Below are 8,068 nucleotides of genomic sequence, written 5' to 3'. Positions count from 1 at the left end.
ATTGCCTCAGTTCATTTTATCATGATTCTTTAGGGTTTTCCAAATATACTACATTATCATGTACAAATAGAATTTTCTTCTTTACTAATGTTATACATCTCATTGGTTTTTCTTGTCTAATTGCATTCTCATATTTCTCGAATAATTGTTGAAAGTAGCAATGTTACTGGGTTTCAATACTTTTGTTCACAGTCCTAGCGAAAATACTCCTAGTGTTTAGACAGTAAGTAAGATTCTGGCCCTAGGACAAAAAAGGCCTATGTATTTTAATATCTAAAGAAAGTATCCATCAATTTTTTAATAATACTTTTTCACAATCTTTTCCATTATCTCTGGCAATACTCAAATTTCTTTTCTTTAGACCTATTAATGTGAATGATGTATGAATGGATTTTCCAAAATTGAACCAACCTTTCATTCTTAGAATAAATCTCACTTGATAAAAAAAAAAAAAAAAAAAAAACTCACTTGGTCATGTTGATTATTTTGGATTATGCTTATCAATGTTTTATTTAGTGTTTTGTACCCAAGTACAGTTCATAGGTAGTATTAGTCTCTAGGTTTTTTTTGTACTATCTCTATCAGGTTGAAATGTCAATGTTATACCTGCTTCACAATTAAGAATTTATGTGTTTTTCCTCCCCCTTTTGAATATCTTAGAAGATTTAGAGTGCTGAAACCACCTGATCTTTTCAGAATTGTTAGAAATGCCTTGTGAAGCCATCTCTTTGTGGTGCTTTTTCTGGAGGAGTTCCTTGGTAACTTTTTCTGTTTCTTCCAGGAAAAGTGATTCATTTAGTCTCTCTTAATTAAATGAAGTTCAATTTTAGCATACAATATTTCCCTACAGAATGATCCATTTCTTCTGCATTCTCAAATGTATTTGCATGGAGGTCTCTAAATCATCTCATTATTTTAAAGATATCATTTGTTCCCACCACTATTTCCCCCTTGTCATTTCTTATTTTATAAATATATCTCTTTTTCTTCCTAATGAGGTAAACTAGTAGCATGTCTATTAAATTTTTCCCAAAATCTAGGGTATTTTCATTCGGTACTTTATTAATTTCTGCCTTTGTCATTAATATTTCCTCCTTTATGCTTTTTTGTAGTGACTTTGTCTCCCTTCTTCCAGTTTTAGAGCTGAGTAATTCATTTATCTCATTTTACCAATAAGTGCTTGGTGCTCTGCTCCTCAAAATGTTAACCCATAGATTCTCATACATAACTATTTTAATTATCATTGTTTTCCAGAAATTCTACAAATTTGTATTTTCTTTTTACCCAAAAGTTGTCAATAAAATGTTTTCTAACTTCCAGGTGGTAGGACCTTTTTTCTTTGTTTCTGTTAATAATTTCTGGTTTTTATTATACTATGATCAGAAAATGGTTTTAGTAGTTCTACTTTGTGGCTAACTTATGCTTTCATTGCAACCTGATATATTATCAATTTTTGTGACTATTGCATGAGCACTTGAGAAGGTGTGTCCTCTGCTGTCAGGATGGGAAGGGTGTTTGGTGTGTCTTTATATTGTCTGCTTATTGATGATATTGTTTAGGGCCCTCTCTGCTTTCCTGTTGTTTTCTCCCCTGATTCTTTTACTAGGATGATGTGTAAAATTCCTCCACCATAAATGTGTCTTTGTGTATGTATCCTTGCATTTCCCATAGTTTTTGCTTTATGAGCATGATTCTTGCAACATTTGGTATGTGGATTTTTATGAGCATTATATCTTCATTGTGAACTCTAGCTGTTAGTATGAAAAAGAGCCCTTCTTTGTCATGTTTAATGCTTTGGCGCTTGAATTTTACTTTCTCTGATATAAGGATCACCACTACCTGCTTTCTTACTATTTCAATGTACCTCCTGCATCTTGGTCCATTTCTTCATTTCTAAATACTGAAGCTGTATCGCTGTAGGTATACAAATATACTTGGATCTTGTGTTAGCCTTTTTAATTAAGAGGAAACTGCATCATGAAGTCCAAAGCCTCCCTCCAGGGGAAGGGTCAAGGAAACAGTGAGCCTGCATTTCATCTTTGCTTCTTCTCACCTCCTGCTACAGCCTGAGCAAGTCCTTCTAATTTTTTAGAGAAAGCTGAACAGGAGTGTTAAGGCAGCTCCCAATTCAACTTGGCTCCTAAACACAAAGGGAAGAATGTAAGGTGGAGCTGGGGGTATTGGTTTCCTGGGGAAAGTACGGCTGGTGCTTTGCTTCCGTACCACTCCCCACCCTGCAGCTGGTGCCAGGAGTTCTTCATGTGCCCCCCAGTTGACCATGACCTCCTGAGGAGGATGTTGTGTCCTCCTTGCCACCCAGCACTTTGTACAGAACAGGTGTCTATGGGTTCTGAATGAACGAATGAAGCATCACAGCTGAAGGGGAACCTGAAACTTGGGGTTCGTTTGAACACAAGACTGGCAAAGATGCTGCTACGGGAATATGTGGAGAAAAATGTCAGTTCATTAACACCAAGAAAAGGCAAAATTCTATAACGTTCTAACAACTTCACAAGTAAGTGAAAGGCAGTTCAGTAGAGTTGCTGCATGCTGAACCAGGCGCTGGGTTCTGGGATCACAGCTGAACCACCAAGCACCTGGCCCCAAGGTGCTCAGAGCCTCGGCAGGAAAACTGGCCAGGAAGACAGCGTGCCAGAGGTGATCGTGGAGGAAGCCAGTTGGAAAACCAGGTGAGAAGAAGAGAAGCTCATAGAAGGCAAATGACAAAGACGACGTCTGGCACAGAGAAAAAACGAGACAAGGAGATGGGAACATCTGGAGAAAAACCATCTCCTTCATGGGAGTCGGCACTATCGGCTCCCCAAGACTCCTGGTCAGGGGACACCTTTCCGAAGGGAGAGGCTCTTGCAAGCCAAAGGTTTTCTTTTTTTTTTTTTTTTAATTTTTCTTTATTTATGATAGTCACAGAGAGAGAGAGAGAGAGAGGCAGAGACACAGGAGGAGGGAGAAGCAGGCTCCATGCACCGGGAGCCCGACGTGGGATTCGATCCCGGGTCTCCAGGATCGCGCCCTGGGCCAAAGGCAGGCGCCAAACTGCTGCGCCACCCAGGGATCCCCAAGCCGAAGGTTTTCAAACTGCAAGGAGGCTACCATGAGTGGGCCATGAAATCGGCTCACTGGGGTGGCACCAACATTTAAACACAAGAACAGAATGAATGCAGAGAGCACGTGCTAATGATACTTCTGTTTCCAAGACAGAAAGTCCTATGTCGTGACACAACATCGCTCCCCACCGCAGTAGGTGAGCCACGGAGCATCATCTGTGCCTCGGAGGCCAGGGGGCACCGGCTCCTTGCTGCTTGACAGCCGGGCTCCAGAAGTACTATCCACCTGGGCCTGGTTCTTGCGGTGGTCAGAACCAAGAACCACGGAAGCTCACTGTCTCTCTGTCCTGGGAGCGTTAGTCCCAGATGAGGGTGTCAGCAGATGGTTCCTTGGAGACCATGAGGGAGTCTCTTTCACACTCTCGCAGCTCCTGATGGTTTCCCCACAGTCTTTGGGGTTCCTTGTCTTCTAGAAGTCTGTCCCTGACCTTTGCCTTGTTATCATGTGGCCTCTTTCCTGTGTGTCTCTGTGTCTAAATCTTTTTTATAACGACACCAGGCCTGTTGGATTGGGGTCACACTGCTCCTGATGTGACTGCCTCATGACTCGTCATATCTGCAACAACCCCGTTTCCCCATCAGGCCAACACGAGAACTCTAGGGCAATGCATCACATCACCTGGCCAGCATCCAGGAGACAGGTCACGGGGTTCAAGCCAGCATCCAGGAGACAAGTCACGGGGTTTCCCCACTGAATAAGGCCTGCATTTCCCATTTTATTTTAATTAAGAAATAATGCGAAACTCACGGATCCCTGTCGTCTTTGCGGCAGTCTTTCCTGTCATGGTCTCCTGAGGTCACCACACTGGCCAAGAACAGAAAGGAACATGGGTCCTATGGCACTGGCAGGGCCAGGCAGGTGCCATGGTCACCAAAATGTTGCTTCTGAGTGATCAGTCCAGAGCCACTAGAATCTCAAACCCATCGTTGGAGCTTTTCTGTGCTGGAGCTGTTGTCTGTCAGGGAAATGACATTCCAGACTCTTCCCACTCCAGAGCCAGGACTGACATGCACTCAGTTTTGTGGGGCTGCTTGTGTACTGTGACACCACGACTATTCGAGGCTCTCATTCGTGGGCCGATCGTGGGTTTTCACCCTGAGCTTCATTGTTCTGGATGGGAAATCATGGGGAAATTCAACCAGCACATTATTGCCCATAACAACAGTGGTACTACCTCAGTGGGCCCTACAGTAGGAGGAGGGGCTCCCTCGGGCCACCTGGGGGTGTAGGCGCTGAGGAGGACCGTGGTAGAGGATGTGTGGATGGGCCTGACACTGTCATGTGTGGGTCTTAAGCTCACGAGATGGTGGTACAGGTGCCTCTAAGGAGCAGCCTGGGGTGACAGCCCAGCCACTCAGGGTGGGAAGCCACTGTCACTGCCTTCCCAATCTAGGGAAACAGATTATGCAGCCAGTGAGAGAGTGGCCATCACCCAGAGGACAACTCCTCCACCAGAACTCAGAGACTCCGCCTGCAACCAGCGTGGCCCCTTCTAGGAGACCCGCCACGCCCACACCACCTGAGGCCCAGAGCGCCACAGGTAGGGCCTGAGACAGGTGGACTCTGGGAGGTGTCGTGCTGGCCCAGGGTGGCCACATACAGCAGGCACTCAGCAGAGTCACGGCTGAGCCCAGCATCCAGAAAAATCTACTTTCTCCCTAAAAGCCACGTGAACGTAGCCCTCTCCAAAGAGCAAGCAGACCATGCGAAGCCACCTGCCATGTGTACTACCAACGGTCGTACTACCAACGGTCGTCTAGATGACGACGATGTCACACAGACACACAGGACCATGACAGATGGAGAAACAGCTGTGGGCACACACCTTACCTGAGAAGAAGACAGCTTATTGGAGAAGATGATATTTTGACTTGAAAAGCTGTTTCTTCAAGTAACTTCATCCTTGGGAGGACCCGGAGGAACCTGTGGTTGTCTGCACACCTGTTCTAAGGAGACTTTCTTGTCCACTGCCCCCGGCACTTACCCTAATGCTCTTCCTTGTATGTCCGTGGAAGGGGATAGACCATGGCAATACTAGACATCATGACATGCCCTAGGCTGTGAGCCCCTCCAGGACAGACACCAGGATGCCCGTGGGCCTTGTAGCTGGCACGTGGTCGCTGCTCACAGAGTCGGGAGTGAGCACTTGGATAGTGTGTGTGGTTGTCAACAGTCTCGTCATGAAAACTCATTATTCCTCCGTGACCGTGATGAGCATTGTGGTGACAATGACATTGCACCCTGGGAGGGCTTGTGTGCGCGGCACTGTCATGTTTGAATCACCCCATCAGACCTCACAGCAACCCCGTGTCAGGCCCATTTCACAGAAGAGGGATGTGAGGTCCAAGAGCTGAGGCGCTTGCCCTGGTGAGCCCTGGGGTGTGGGCCGAGGGACCTGCTCTTGATACCAGGTGAGAGACCGTTTCAAGGACCCTTGAGAAGCCTGTGCTGGATGGTTTCCCGGAGGCCGCCGGGAGGAGCCCGGCTCTGGTGACCAGCTCTGCTGGTGGCCCCGCACCACAGCCACCCTCCCTATCTCCCTCAGCAAATCCCACCTGCTCTGTTACTGTGCTGGAAACCTTGCCAGGGAGAACAATGAGGCAGTGATTTACCTTTCAGTTGTCCACTGCAGGAAGTGATTACCATCTAAGGAGCCAGCAGGGAGTGCTTCCTGCCTCCCTATGGGGCCTCAAGGGCGGGGTCCAGGAGCCTTGTAGCCCCACGAGCCCAGCTCTCCCAACACCCATGACCGGGCAGATTTGTCTAGAACTTCCTCCTGTCGACAGAAAATCATCTCCACTCAGGAGCTCCTGGGCCATGAGGTCTCCTGATGCCTCCTCCCTACATTGCTGACTTAAAGTTGAATGCAGACTTTTGCTCCTCCATCGTCCAAGACCACCATAGTTTGCAGTGATTTCATCTAAACTAGGTTAGAAGTCCACTCGTATTACTGGCGGACAAATGGTCGTCATCTCTGTCTCTGGCCAACCTCGATTTGGGGACTTGGGGGCTTCCAAACTGGGAGAAGTGACTGAGAACTATCACACTTCCCTGAGAACTAACATAGTGGGCTGAGCCATTAGAAGTGATGGCGCAGGGGACCCTGGGTGGCTCAGTTGCTTCGCCTCAGGTCATGATCCCCAGGGTCTTGGGATCCAGTCCCACATCGTCTCCCCGCAGGGAGCCTGCTTCTTCCTCTGCCTGTGTCTCTGCCTCTCTCTGTGTGTCTCTCATGAATAAATCTTTTTTAAAAATAGAAATGACAGCACAGGTCAGAAACGGTCCAATACCCGGTCCCTGGAACCCTCGCAGGGGCCCTCGCGGCTCAGCGTGGCTGGGGCGCCACTCAGGCTCCCTCCTCTCCGTGCTCCCTCTCAGCACCCCTGCTCTGCTGGGAGCAGAGGCGCATCCTGCTCCTGTTGCCTCAGGCGGGGCGTTTCCCCCGCTGGACAAGCTTCCCTGAGCTCCAGCGTCCGCCCCAAATGGGCACACAGGCTGGCTCCCAGAGGGTCGTTCTTGTGCGCCTTTGTTTCCCAAACAGAGGGACCCAAGTGTCTTGGTCTCATTGTTCAGGGCAACGCTGAGCTCCACCACTGACCTCCCCAAAGACATAGAAGTATAGTCAACATGACACTGTCCTGAGCCACACCTCGGGATTGTGGGGCAACGAGGGTTTAAAGTAGGCGCCAAGGAATGAATCTCTAATGCGAAATTCTGGCTACCACAGCAGGGCCCCTCTTGCAAACCCACTGGCTCCCTCTCTCGGGTTGCTAAGTGGCAGGATTACACCGATCATGTAATAGGACCTTTCCCTGACACATGATCACTTTCAGCTTGATGTTAAACCCAGGTTCTTAGTGGGGTTTGTCATCTTCCAATGGGAATCCAACTAGCCCTCCTGACATCTTTCTCGGCTGAAGGGGAGGGGGAATGGACAAGTTTCTGTGGGGCATGGGATTGTGGGACGGAGTGCAGGGCAGACAGTACGAGCCCGTCAGACCTTGGTTCCCCCTCTTACCGGCTGTGTGATCTCAGCTAAGTGACCTCCCTCTCTGAACCTACAGTTCATCATCTGCAAGCTGAAGGTCAGATTGCTTTGAGTGGTGGGGTTGCTGGGACCAGTAAGTGGGATGACAAAGGTAAGAACTCGGGGCAGGTGATGATTCATAGGATACATTAGGTGTTCTTACCAGATATCCTGTGTTTTGGTAAGATGCAGCACACTCTAGTGAAATCCGGCCTCATTACAAACTCACGTAACCATCCGCACAAACATGACACAGAAGAGGTCCATCGCCCCAAAAAATTCCATGCTCTCTGTACTCAGCTCTTTCCACCATCTCCATCCCTAAGACTACTGACTTGTGTCCTGTTTCTATAATTTTCCCTTTTTCAGAATGTCATATATGTACACCATGTAGACTTTTGAGTCCGGTCTCCTCGACTAGCACAATGTTTTTGGGATTCTTGCACGTTTGTCCATTGGTGCTTCTCCCATCGCTGAGGAGTGTTCTGTTGTGGCCACTACTGGCTCACTCCTCATTCACCAGCTGGATGACATCTGGCTTGTTTCCAGGTTTGGGAATTTCAAATAAAGCACCTAGAGACATTTGCATACAGGGCTTTTATGGTTTTACCATAAACTGAAGTATGGCAACTGTGTTCATAAGAAACTGTCAACATAGTTTTGCATTCTTGCCACACAGCGAGAGTTGCCCTGGATCTTCCTCAACACTTAGTATAGTATTAATCTGCATTTCCCCCAATGACTAATAATATCGAGCATATTTTCATGTGTTTATTTGCCATCTGAATATCTTTTCCAGTCAAGAGTCTTTTCAAATATTTTGCTCATTTTCACTAGTTTATTTTCTTACTGTTGAGTTTTGAGAGGTATTTCTATATTCTGTATACAAGCCCCTTGTCAGATCTGTGGCTGCAA

Source organism: Canis lupus, chromosome 17 (genome assembly GCF_048164855.1).
Source record: "Canis lupus baileyi chromosome 17, mCanLup2.hap1, whole genome shotgun sequence".
Classification (NCBI taxonomy): domain Eukaryota; kingdom Metazoa; phylum Chordata; class Mammalia; order Carnivora; family Canidae; genus Canis; species Canis lupus.
The sequence above is the reverse complement of the archived record's forward strand: the minus strand, read 5'-3'. Positions refer to the sequence as shown.